General features: G+C 45.0%; 1 protein-coding gene across 1 annotated transcript in view; it reads left to right on the top strand.

Moving 5' to 3' along the window:
• Positions 1–9,763: 9,763 nt before the first annotated feature.
• The window catches only part of mbnl2 (muscleblind-like splicing regulator 2), a 72,382-nt gene continuing 70,048 nt past the window's right edge, over positions 9,764–12,097 (top strand). Inside the window, exon 1 of the mRNA XM_088330511.1 lies at positions 9,764–9,973. The gene's annotated coding sequence lies outside the window, so the exon portion shown is untranslated. The remainder of the gene's footprint in view (positions 9,974–12,097) is intronic.

The raw sequence follows: 12,097 nt of genomic DNA, 5'->3' as shown, positions 1-12,097 counted from the left end.
ATAGCCGGAACAGGAGAAGAAAAACGTGGTCGGGGTCAGAAACGGGTCGTAAGCCGGGACGGGAGAGCAGACGTGGTCGGGATCAAAACGGATCGTAGCCGGAGACAAACGGGAGAAAAAACGGGACAGGCAGGAGTCAGGGTCGAAAAAGACTTGAACACGAAAGTGGATCTTCCGTAACGAGCGATGGCAGTGTCAAGGACGGAAAAACAGGTCGAGAGCCGGGACAGAGCAAAAACATGGTCGGGGTTAGAATCAGGTCGTAAGCAGGAGACAGACAGGAGCAAAAATGGGACAGGTGGGAGTCAGGGTCAAAAAAGGCTTGCCTAGTATACACTGAGGTTTGCAGACGGACTGACAACCGGGGACAGTCAGGACTGGGTTCAAATAGTGACAGGGAGCCAATCAGAACCTGTGGCGGTGGGCGCCGAATGAGCGGGATCAAGCGAGTCACATCAGTAATCATGACATTCTCAGAATCAAATGGACTGACGGGAGCAAAAACGGGACAGGCGGGAGTCAGGATCGAAAAAGACTTGCCTTATAAAAACAGAGGTTTGCAGACGGACTGACAACCGGGACAGACAGGACTGGGTTCAAATAGTGACAGGGAGCCAATCAGAACCAGTGGCGGTGGGCGCCGTATGAGCGGGAACAGGTGAGTCACATCAGTAATCATGACATTCTCAGAATCAAATGGACTGACGGGAGCAAAAACGGGACAGGCGGGAGTCAGGGTCGAAAAAGACTTGAACACGAAAGTGGATCTTCCGTAACGAGCGATGGCAGTGTCAGGGACGGAAAAACAGGTCGAGGCCCGGGACAGAGCAAAAACATGGTCGGGGTTAGAAACGGGTCGTAAGCAGGAGACAGACAGGAGCAAAAATGGGACAGGTGGGAGTCAGGGTCGAAAAAGACTTGCCTTATAAAAACAGAGGTTTGCAGACGGACTGACAACCGAGGACAGACAGGACTGGGTTCAAATAATGACAGGGAGCCAATCAGAACCTGCGGCGGTTGGCGGTAAATGAGCTGGCACAGGTGATCCACATCGGTAATCATGACATTCTCAGAATCAAATGGACTGACGGGAGCAAAAACTAGACAGGCGGGAGTCAGGGTCGAAAAAGACTTGAACACGAAAGTGGATCTTCCGTAATGAGCGATGGCAGTGTCAGGGATGGAAAAACCGGTCGAGGCCCGGGACAAAGCAAAAACAGGGTCGGGGTTAGAAACGGGTCGTAAGCAGGAGACAGACAGGAGCAAAAATGGGACAGGCGGGAGTCAGGGTCGAAAAAGACTTGCCTTATAAAAACAGAGGTTTGCAGACGGACTGACAACCGGGGACAGACGGGACTGGGTTCAAATAGTGACAGGGAGCCAATCAGAACCTGCGGCGGTTGGCGGTAAATGAGCTGGCACAGGTGATCCACATCGGTAATCATGACATTCTCAGAATCAAATGGACTGACGGGAGCAAAAACTAGACAGGCGGGAGTCAGGGTCGAAAAAGACTTGAACACGAAAGTGGATCTTCCGTAATGAGCGATGGCAGTGTCAGGGATGGAAAAACAGGTCGAGGCCCGGGACAAAGCAAAAACAGGGTCGGGGTTAGAAACGGGTCGTAAGCAGGAGACGGACAGGAGCAAAAATGGGACAGGCGGGAGTCAGGGTCGAAAAAGACTTGCCTTATAAAAACAGAGGTTTGCAGACGGACTGACAACCGGGGACAGACGGGACTGGGTTCAAATAGTGACAGGGAGCCAATCAGAACCTGCGGCGGTTGGCGGTAAATGAGCTGGCACAGGTGATCCACATCGGTAATCATGACATTCTCAGAATCAAATGGACTGACGGGAGCAAAAACTAGACAGGCGGGAGTCAGGGTCGAAAAAGACTTGAACACGAAAGTGGATCTTCCGTAATGAGCGATGGCAGTGTCAGGGATGGAAAAACAGGTCGAGGCCCGGGACAAAGCAAAAACAGGGTCGGGGTTAGAAAACGGGTCGTAAGCAGGAGACAGACAGGAGCAAAAATGGGACAGGTGGGAGTCAGGGTCGAAAAAGACTTGGCTTATAAAAACAGAGGTTTGCAGACGGACTGACAACCGGGGACAGACGGGACTGGGTTCAAATAGTGACAGGGAGCCAATCAGAACCTGCGGCGGTTGGCGGTAAATGAGCTGGCACAGGTGATCCACATCGGTAATCATGACATTCTCAGAATCAAATGGACTGACGGGAGCAAAAACTAGACAGGCGGGAGTCAGGGTCGAAAAAGACTTGAACACGAAAGTGGATCTTCCGTAATGAGCGATGGCAGTGTCAGGGATGGAAAAACAGGTCGAGGCCCGGGACAAAGCAAAAACAGGGTCGGGGTTAGAAACGGGTCGTAAGCAGGAGACGGACAGGAGCAAAAATGGGACAGGCGGGAGTCAGAGTCGAAAAAGACTTGCCTTATAAAAACAGAGGTTTGCAGACGGACTGACAACCGGGGACAGACGGGACTGGGTTCAAATAGTGACAGGGAGCCAATCAGAACCTGCGGCGGTTGGCGGTAAATGAGCTGGCACAGGTGATCCACATCGGTAATCATGACATTCTCAGAATCAAATGGACTGACGGGAGCAAAAACTAGACAGGCGGGAGTCAGGGTCGAAAAAGACTTGAACACGAAAGTGGATCTTCCGTAATGAGCGATGGCAGTGTCAGGGATGGAAAAACAGGTCGAGGCCCGGGACAAAGCAAAAACAGGGTCGGGGTTAGAAAACGGGTCGTAAGCAGGAGACAGACAGGAGCAAAAATGGGACAGGTGGGAGTCAGGGTCGAAAAAGACTTGGCTTATAAAAACAGAGGTTTGCAGACGGACTGACAACCGGGGACAGACAGGACTGGGTTCAAATAGTGACAGGGAGCCAATCAGAACCCGCGGTGGTTGGCGGTAAATGAGCTGGCACAGGTGGTCCACATCGGTAATCATGACAAACACCCACGCACGTTCAGGCTAACACATACGTGCACGCACATAAAGGCACAGTTCAGTGAGCTTTGAGTACTCAGTAAGCCCTTTCCATTAAAAGAGGCATTTGGGTTAAAAGCTTCCATAATCAGTTGCTGATTTCTACGATCAATAATATTATTGGCTGATAGCGAGTAAGTAGCAGCTGAGAGTCTTCTGGGGATGTTTTTGTGCTCTTGTTGGTTTCTGCTCTGTTTGCCATTTAGCTCAAATATATATATATATATATATATATTTTCACCCTACAAAGCGGACCGGATTATAAATTGCACCCCCTAAGAAATGTCTTTTGTCACTTATTTTTAAGGCACACTGTACTATATGTCAAGAGCCGGAACAGGATCGAGACCCAAACGCGTGACGTTTCTCACACAAGCCTTTATTTTAAGGGAAATGGGGAGTCATGCATGTTAGGCAGCAGTCCGGCGTGAAATGACAGGAAGTCAGAGGCCGACAAGATCGATACCAATTGTCCGAGGAGATATCGGACAGATGGGTTGATACCGGACAGGACGGGACAGATAGGAATTGATAATAAAACAGGATATCGAATTAGTCATAAGTCGGGGCGGCAGTAGCTCAGGAGGTAGAGCGATCGTTTTAGTTCGAATCCCGGCATGTCCGTGTTACATGTCGAAGTGTCCTTGGGTAAGACACTGAACCCCTAATATCCCCAATAAGCAGGTTAGTGCCTTACATGGCTGCACAGATCATGGCCGCTATTGGGAAATGTGAAGCACACTGTAAAGCGCTTTGGGAAGTCATTGACTTGAAAAGCGCTATAGAAATGCAGATCATTTCATTTCATTAAAACAGGAAAAACTAGACAGGAACGAAAACTGGATAGAATAATAGACAGGGCCAAAATATACGGGAAACAAAACTGGAAACCGATATTAAATGGGACAAAATAAACGGGAACAATACCGGACAGGAAATGCCAATAGGAAACAGGACCGAGTCAAAACCCACGTCTTGCGGGGCAGAGTTTCGTTGACGGACTGACAAAGGGAGGTGAGAGTACTGAACTTAAATAGCAGGGAAGAGAATCCGTCAACGAGCCGCAGCTGACTTCACACGGGCGGGCCAACTGGGCGCCATGGCAACCGTGACACAAGATGCATGAATTTGAGACTATAGTAAGAGTAATATCGCCCAATGGGAATCACACTTGCGTACTGGCAGTGAGAGTGCAGACACTTTCCCACTAGGCCACCAGTGGTACAGATGACATGTGAAAAGGCATTCCAGCAGGCGTCTCCAACCTTTTTCAAGCTGGGCACTAATATCTAGCTAGCGTTTTACATTTTTTTCCATGCTATCGAGCTAGCATTTTACATTTTTTGCTAGTTATCAGACAAAATATTGGGCTCTGGCGTTTAGATCGCTTTTTACTCTTTTAGTTGGCTACCTTTTGTTTTCTTTTTTTACCTTTTAACCTTTGTAGCTAACTATTAAGCTGTCTTTCCAGTTATTTATCAAGCTATCTAACTAGCTTTTTAAATCTTTTGAATGCTATGTAGCTAAAATTTTGCTTTTTTTGCTATTTATCAAACTAAAGGTGGGCTCCTATCTATCTGGCTTTGTTTTAGCTTTCTATCTGACTATTTGGATAGTGTTTTACTCTTTTAGCTAGCTACTGAGCCCCTTTTTTGTCACGGTTGCCATGGCGCCCAATTAGCCCCGCCTGTGTGGGGCCAGCTGCGGCTCGTTGACGGATTGGCTTTCCGTCTATTTAGGCTCAGTGCTCTCACTCCTCCTTTGTCAGTCCATCAGCGAACCTCTGCCCCGCAAGACGTGGGTTTTGACTCGGTCCTGTTTCCTGTTGGTATTTCCTGTCCGGTATGGTTCCCGTTTATTTTGTCCTGTTTAATATCGTTTCCAGTTTCGTTCCCGTCTAGTTCGTCCTGTTGAATTTTGATATCCTGGCTTGCTCCCGTTAGTTTTGTCCTCTTTAATATCGTTTCCAGTTTCGTTAACGTCTAGTTTTTCCTGTTTAATTTCGATATCCTGTTTTGATATCAATCCTGTCTGTCCCGTCCCGTCCGGTCCGGTATCGACCCCATCTGTCCGATATCTGCCAGGGCAATTGGTATCGATCTCGTCGGCCCCTGGCTTCCTGTCATTCCACGCCAGACTGCTGCCTAACGTGCATGACTCCCCATTTCCCGTGAAATAAAAAAGCTTGTGTGAGAAACGTCACGCATTTGGGTCCTCCTCCTGCTCCGGTTCATGACTCGCCCTTGGTCAGTCCGTCAACGAACTTCTGCCCCGCAAGATGTGAGTTTTGACTCGGTCCTGTTTCCTGTTGGTATTTCCTGTCCGATATGGTTCCCGTTTATTTTGTCCTGTTTGATTTCGATATCCTATATCTATATCAATCCCATCTGTCCCGTCCTGTCCGGTATCGACCCCATCTGTCCGATACCTACTCGGGCAATTGGTATCGATCTCGTCAGCCTCTTGCTTCCTATCATTCCACTCCAGACTGCTGCCTAACGTGCATGACTCCCCATTTCCCGTAAAATAAAAGGCTAGTGTGTGAAACGTCACGCATTTGGGTCCTGATCCAGTTCCGGTTCATGACATGTTTAGTTTGTGTTTACCTTTCTAGGTAACCCTCAAGCTCCATATTTAGCTATTTAGCAAGCCATCTAGGCTATTTGAGAAAGCCTTTAGCGCTAATTAGTAACAAAAAGTAGCTAAAAGCTTGAAAAAGGTTGGAGGTCTTTATGCTAGCACACAAAGAAAGTTCGAAGTACGCCTGAAGGTCTGCTTTGCTGCTTATTTACAAGTGTGTGGGCGTATACTGATGACTTGAGAAGTATGCTGGGAAGAAAATGTGGTATCCAAACCCACCTCCCAACAATTTCTTTCCGTGTCTTAAAAATCAATAGATTTGGCCTTGGGAAGACAGCAACGCTCAAAGTAAATCTTCCTTCCTTCAAGAATCAACAATAAAAACATATTTTCTGCCATCAAATCCTTAAACACATTGTAATATTTTGCATTGCTCTAACACAGGGTTCCGATTGGCTCCCATCCAGTGTTTGAACCCAGTCCTGTCTGTCCCCTTTTGTCAGTCCATCTGCAAACCTCAGCGAATACCAGGCAAGCCTTTTTCGACCCTGACTTCCACCTGTCCCGTTTTTGCTCCCGTCTGTCTCCGACTACCACCCATTTTGATCCCGACCACATCTGCTCTCCCATCCCTGCTTACGACCCGTTTCTGACCCCGACCCTGTTGAAGGATTTTTTATTTTATGTAATTGACTATAAGGGATTTCATATAAGACAAATTACATTTGTTGAATGTAGTGGGGATTTTTCACAGGGAAGGCTTGGGGTCAGTGCGGCCTGGACAAGAATGATGTTCACAGAAAAACAAGATCGAGGACAAGGGTTGACGCGGGAAAAGGAGTCAAGGTTTCTGATAAGCTTTCTTGTTGTAAGTCCTTTAGACATGGCGGCGTCTTTTGGCGAGGAGGCGGCGGCGCGCCCATGGGGGAGGAGTTCTTGGCAGTTCTTGGGGTGGCCGATGCCCCGACGTGTCAAAAAGACGGAAGACGGAAGAAGAGACAGACGGGAGAGAGACAGACGGGAGAGAGACAGACAGGAGCAGAGACGAAAAGATGGGAGGCTCGACAAGACTAATTAGACTAATTCGACAATAATTCGGCAAAATTCGATGGAATTCACTTAATAAATAATTTAAGAAAATAAATCTGCCCCCGTGTGGAAAAGCCTGTATCTTGTCAATATGTTTCCCGAAAATTAAGAAAACGAGCATGCATTGTTAGGAGAATAAAGTTTGTGTTTGGTTAATGGAGTCAGATAACTAATCCGAACAATTTGCTAAACGCTACATTTATAATATAGTTTTTTTCCTAACACTATCGACCCGTTTTTCCGTCCTTGACACCGCCATCGCTTGCTACAGATGATCCACTTCCGTGCTCGTGCTCTCACTCTTCCTTGGTCAGTCCGCCATCGAACCTCTGCCCCGCAAGATGTGGGTTTTGACACAGTCCTGTTTCCTGTTGGTATTTCCTGTCCGGTATTGTTCCCGTTTTTTTTTGTCCGGTTTAATATCGGTTTGCAGTTTCGTTCCTGTTTAATATTCTATCCAGTTTTCGTTCCCGTCTAGTTTGTCCTGTTTAATTTCGATATCCTGTTTCATTATTAATCCTGTCTGTCCCGTCTTGTCCGATATCTACTCGGGCAATTGGTATCGATCTCGTCGGCCTCTGGCTTCCTATCATTTCACGCCAGACTGCTGCATGACTCCCCATTTCCCGTAAAATTAAAGGCTTGTGTGAGAAACGTCACGCGTTTGGGTCCTGATCCTGTTTTAGTTCTTGACAAAAAGAATAATGACTGCCATTATTATTTTTTATAGATTTTTGTCCTGAGTAGCCTGTGTCCCATATCAATAATAAATTACTTAAAACTCACTCACTTATTTATTTAAAACAGGGGTGTGACACAGGCGGCTCGCGGGCCAGATCAGGCCCGCTAAGAGATTGAATCCGGCCCCCGAGCCAACGCTCAGAGAAGCGCGAAAGAAAAACGAGCTGCAGTTTGAAATATATCCACTTGATGTTGCACAAGCCAGGTGCCTCTCACAAATGCTGTTCTTTCTCTCTCTCTTTCTCTCCCTCCCTTTTTCTCTCACTCTCTATTCCTCTCTCTCTTTTAATCTCTCTCTCTCTTTTTCTCTCACTCTCTATTCCTCTCTCTCTTTTAATCTCTCTCTCTCTTTTTCTCTTTCTTTGTTCCACTTTGTCTCTCTCTCTGTGTCTTTTTTACCTTTTTTGCTCTCTCTTCCCTTTTTCCTTTTCTCCCTCTTTTCTCTATTTCTCTTTCAGTTGCTTTCCCCTTCTCTCTTCCCTCTATTTCCTTTCTCTCCTTTCTTTCTATTTCACTTTGGATTTTGTTCTTTCCCTCTCTCTCACTATTTCTCTTTTTATAATTTCTCTCGCTCTCTCGCTCTCTCCCTCTTCCTCCCTTTTTATCACCCTCTCTATCCCTCTCTCTCTTTTTCTCTCTCTCTCTCTTTAACTTTCTTTGTTCCTCTTTGTCTCTTTCTCTATATGTCTTTTTACCTTCTTTTGCTCTCTCTTCCCTTTTTCCTTTTCTCTTTCTTTTCTCTCTTTCTCTCTCAGTTGCTTTCCCCTTCTCTCTTCCCCCCTTTTCCTTTCTCTCCTCTCTTTCTCTCTTTCTATTTCTCTTTGAATTTTAGTCTTTCTCTCTCTTTCTTTCCCTCTCTCTCACTATTTCTCTTTTTATATCTTGTTTCTCTCTTTTTCTCTCCCTCTTCCTCCCCTTTTCTCTCACTCTCTATTCCTCTCTTTTAATCTCTCTTTTTCTCTGTTCCTATTTGTCACTTTCTCTCTGTCTTTTTACCTTCTTTTGCTCTCTCTTCCTTTTTTCCTTTTCTTTCTTTCTTTCCCAGTTGCTTTCCCCTTCTCTCCCCCCTTTCCTTTCTTTCCTCTCTTTCTCTCTTTCTATTTCTCTTTGGATTTTGTTCTTTCTCTCTTTCTTTCCCCCTCTCTCACTATTTCTCTTTTTATCTCTAGTTTCTCTCTCTCTTACTCTCTCTCTCTCTCTTTCTCTCTTTCTCTCTTTAATTATCCCACCCTCTCTTATTAAACAAGGTTTTTCATCCGTTTTCCTGACAAAATGATCTCAAAACATATGTGGTGCTCCAAAAAAGGCGAGACGGGTTTTTGAAAAGAATAAACTCGGCTCTTTAATTCAATTGGTCAAAAATTGTTTGTTAGAATAATTTATTCTCCACCCATATTCGAAAAAACGTAACCAAGAGATCTGGAAAAAAATCGGCGGATTTATTGTGGCTTTTAGCATATTTTGTAGGTGCCCTGCGATTGGCTGGCAACCAGTTCAGGGTGTCCCCTGCCCACTGCCCGATGAAAAATGAAATAAAATGATCTGCATTTATATAGCGCTTTTCAAGTCAATGACTTCCCAAAGCGCTTTACAGTGTGCTTCACATTTCCCAAAAGCGGCCTTGTATTGCAGCCATGTAAGACGCTAACCTGCTTATTGGGGGTATATTAGGGGTTCAGTGTCTTACCCAAGGACATTTCGACATGTAACACAGACAAGCCGGGATTCGAACTTGACGAGCGCTCTACCTCCTGAGCTACTGCCGCCCCTAATTGCTGATGATTGCTGGGATGGGCTCCAGAACCCCCGCGACCCTACTGAGGATAAGCGGTGCAGCTAATGAGATGAGATGAGATGGGTTACTGGTCCTTACCGAACAGCTCACATGGGGCGTGTTACTCAAAACACAAGAGAGTTCAAAAGTGCTTCAAAAATGTTGTGGGAACCCAGAAATGTATAACGTAAAAGGTGGAATACTGTGCCGTTAATCATGCTTCTAACAGATAGACAAACTGACTTGTTTAGAAATCAGTGACTCCATCTTTTCCCTCAGAGAGATTCAATGTTGTTTCCTAGGCAACACGCACCCCCTCCTTTACCATTGCCTCTGCTGGACTGATCCATGTTTACCACGGGGTGATGTTGTGTCTCTTTTTCGTTTATTTGTTCCCCACCCTAAATGACAACGTAAAATATATGTATAATAATAAATAATGAATACACTTATATGATCTTATTTCCTTGTTAAGCACTGTTACGAATATGTTAGTACAACTTTAAGGCGTCAAGAACCCCCTATCATTGAGGCCTTTAGTCCCGTCCACGAACTGTCAAAATAGCTTGTTGCTTCCTTTTGAGTCTTAAAAGTAGTGAGCGCGCTAGCGAGTCTAAAATACGACATTTTAACTAAAGAACATTCGGAAATATTGATAAAGTTACCCGTGGTGAGGGCCGGGTATAGCGGGTTTGGTTTAATGTCGTTTGCGCCTCCGTGCTAGAGTGAAGCGCCACCACGCGCAGCTGGATGTGACAGGTTCGCCATCAGGTAAGAACCAAGTAAGTTAGCTTAGCTGTTAGCTACTTTTGTCTTTGTACCAAAATGCTTCAGTTTTTACTTAAAGCCGCTTGGAATTTTGTGTTATTTTGGTCATGGAAGAGTCAGAAATCATGTTATGTGTGAATACTTTTGGACCCTGTCCCCCCAGAAAACAAAACTTTCAATATCTGGGAACATGGGCGTAACCAGCCAGATATTGGGGGTGCTCAAGCACCCCTCAAATTCAACGCAAGCACTTACAAAAATTCATATACAGTATTTTCCGCACTATAGGGCGCACCGGGTTATAGGGCGCACCCCCCAAAAATAGTTTTTGGTCCTATATTTTCCATACATAAGACGCACCGGATTATAAGGCGCTACAATGGGAACGTCGACAAAACAGTCAGATGATTCAGTCCAACTTATTACCCCCTTAACATTCCCAAAGCTTGCAAAGAAGCAAATACGTGTCGTAGACACGTGCGGATGCGGTGTCCGTACGATGTCACTCCAATGCATCGTTTCAAATATCGTTCGGAAGGTTAAAGTCTTGGGATTCAAGAAATGCCAACCATTCCTTAGTTTCTATTTTCGCTCGCAATTTTACTGTCCATATGACAATAAACACTTGGAATTGAGTTTCATTTAAAAATAGACACTCCATTACATCCATTATCTGCACCGCTTATCACAAAAACATCGAGTTCAGTCTGAAACAAGATACAGGGAAAATATATAGCCAAAGTAGCTCACCGAAGTCGTTGTGTTCAATAATAATGTGCAGCCATGGTCCTCTTATATCCGTGAGTTTTGTAAATCCAGGAGAATAAAATATTTACAAATACAGAATAGTTAAAAAAATGCTTTCTGTATGCCGTCAACCCTGTGCTATACGCATTCATCTTTTTCGGCCAATTGCAGGCTTTGTTTTGCCGCTTCAGCCAATGCCAGCCTGTAAATGATAAAAAGGATCCGCCCCTTGGCCTCCGAATAACTTTAGCCAATAGTGATCGATTCAACTGATGATTGACACATCTTTTTCGGCCAATTGCAGGCTTTGTTTTACAGTTCAAGCCAATGCCAGCCTGTAAATGATAAAAAGGATCCGCCCCTTGACCTCCGAATAACTTTAGCCAATAGTGATCCATTAAAATGATGATTGACACATTGGTTAGCCAATGAAACGCCGGTAAATAAATCCCAGCATACACTTGGCGTTCGGGGGAAAATCTAGTCGGCGGCTGCAAGTTAATTGGAAGTCTTTGCGATTTAATATTGATCCATAAATTTGGCGCACTGTATTATAAGGCGCATGGTCAGCTTTTGAAAAAAATTAAGACTTATAGGTGCGCCTTATAGTGCGGAAAATACGGTAATTTAATGATAATTTTTAACCCTAACCCTAGCCCTAACCTTTTTCCCTAATAAAGCACAATATCGTCTTAAACGTGATGAAAAAAGCAGTTAAAAAAAAAGAGAATCAAACAAACATGTGAACAACGCAGCGTCGGAAATCAGGGTATCCGCGGCTCCTTGAAAAGTCCTAAAAGGCATTGACTACATTATTCTATAAATCAGGCCTTCATTGGCATTAAAATGTCTTATATCCAATTCTCAAAAGTCTTAAAAATGTCAACACATTAATATGAGTTGTATCTGTATGAACTAAAAAGATTTAGTAACATTTATCAGTTGTCTTTTTTAGTAATTCACCAATTTGCTTTTGTGGCAGCATTGTGTGGACCTTAGTAACGGAACTATCAAAAAGGTGATGTTGTCATGAACCGGAACGGGAGGAGAACCCAAATGCGTGACGTTTCTCACACAAGCTTTTTTATTTCACGGGAAATGGGGAGTCATGCACGTTAGGCAGAAGTCTGGCGTGGAAAGACAGGAAGCCAGAGACCGACGAGATCGATACCAATTGCCCGAGCAGATATCGGACTGATGGGGTCGATACCGGATACAGGACAGGATTGATATTGAAACAGGATATCGAAAGTAAACAGGACAAACTAGACAGGAACGAAACTGGAGATTAATAATAAACAGGACAAAAATAGACTGGAACGATACCGGACAGGGAATACCGGCAGGAAACCGGACGGAGTCAAAACCCACGTCTTGCGG

Source organism: Urocampus carinirostris, chromosome 3 (genome assembly GCF_059441175.1).
Source record: "Urocampus carinirostris isolate Australia breed hairy pipefish chromosome 3, RoL_Ucar_1.0, whole genome shotgun sequence".
In the NCBI taxonomy this organism is placed as follows: domain Eukaryota; kingdom Metazoa; phylum Chordata; class Actinopteri; order Syngnathiformes; family Syngnathidae; genus Urocampus; species Urocampus carinirostris.
Note: the sequence above shows the minus strand (reverse complement) of the source record. Positions and strands in the feature narration are given on the sequence as shown.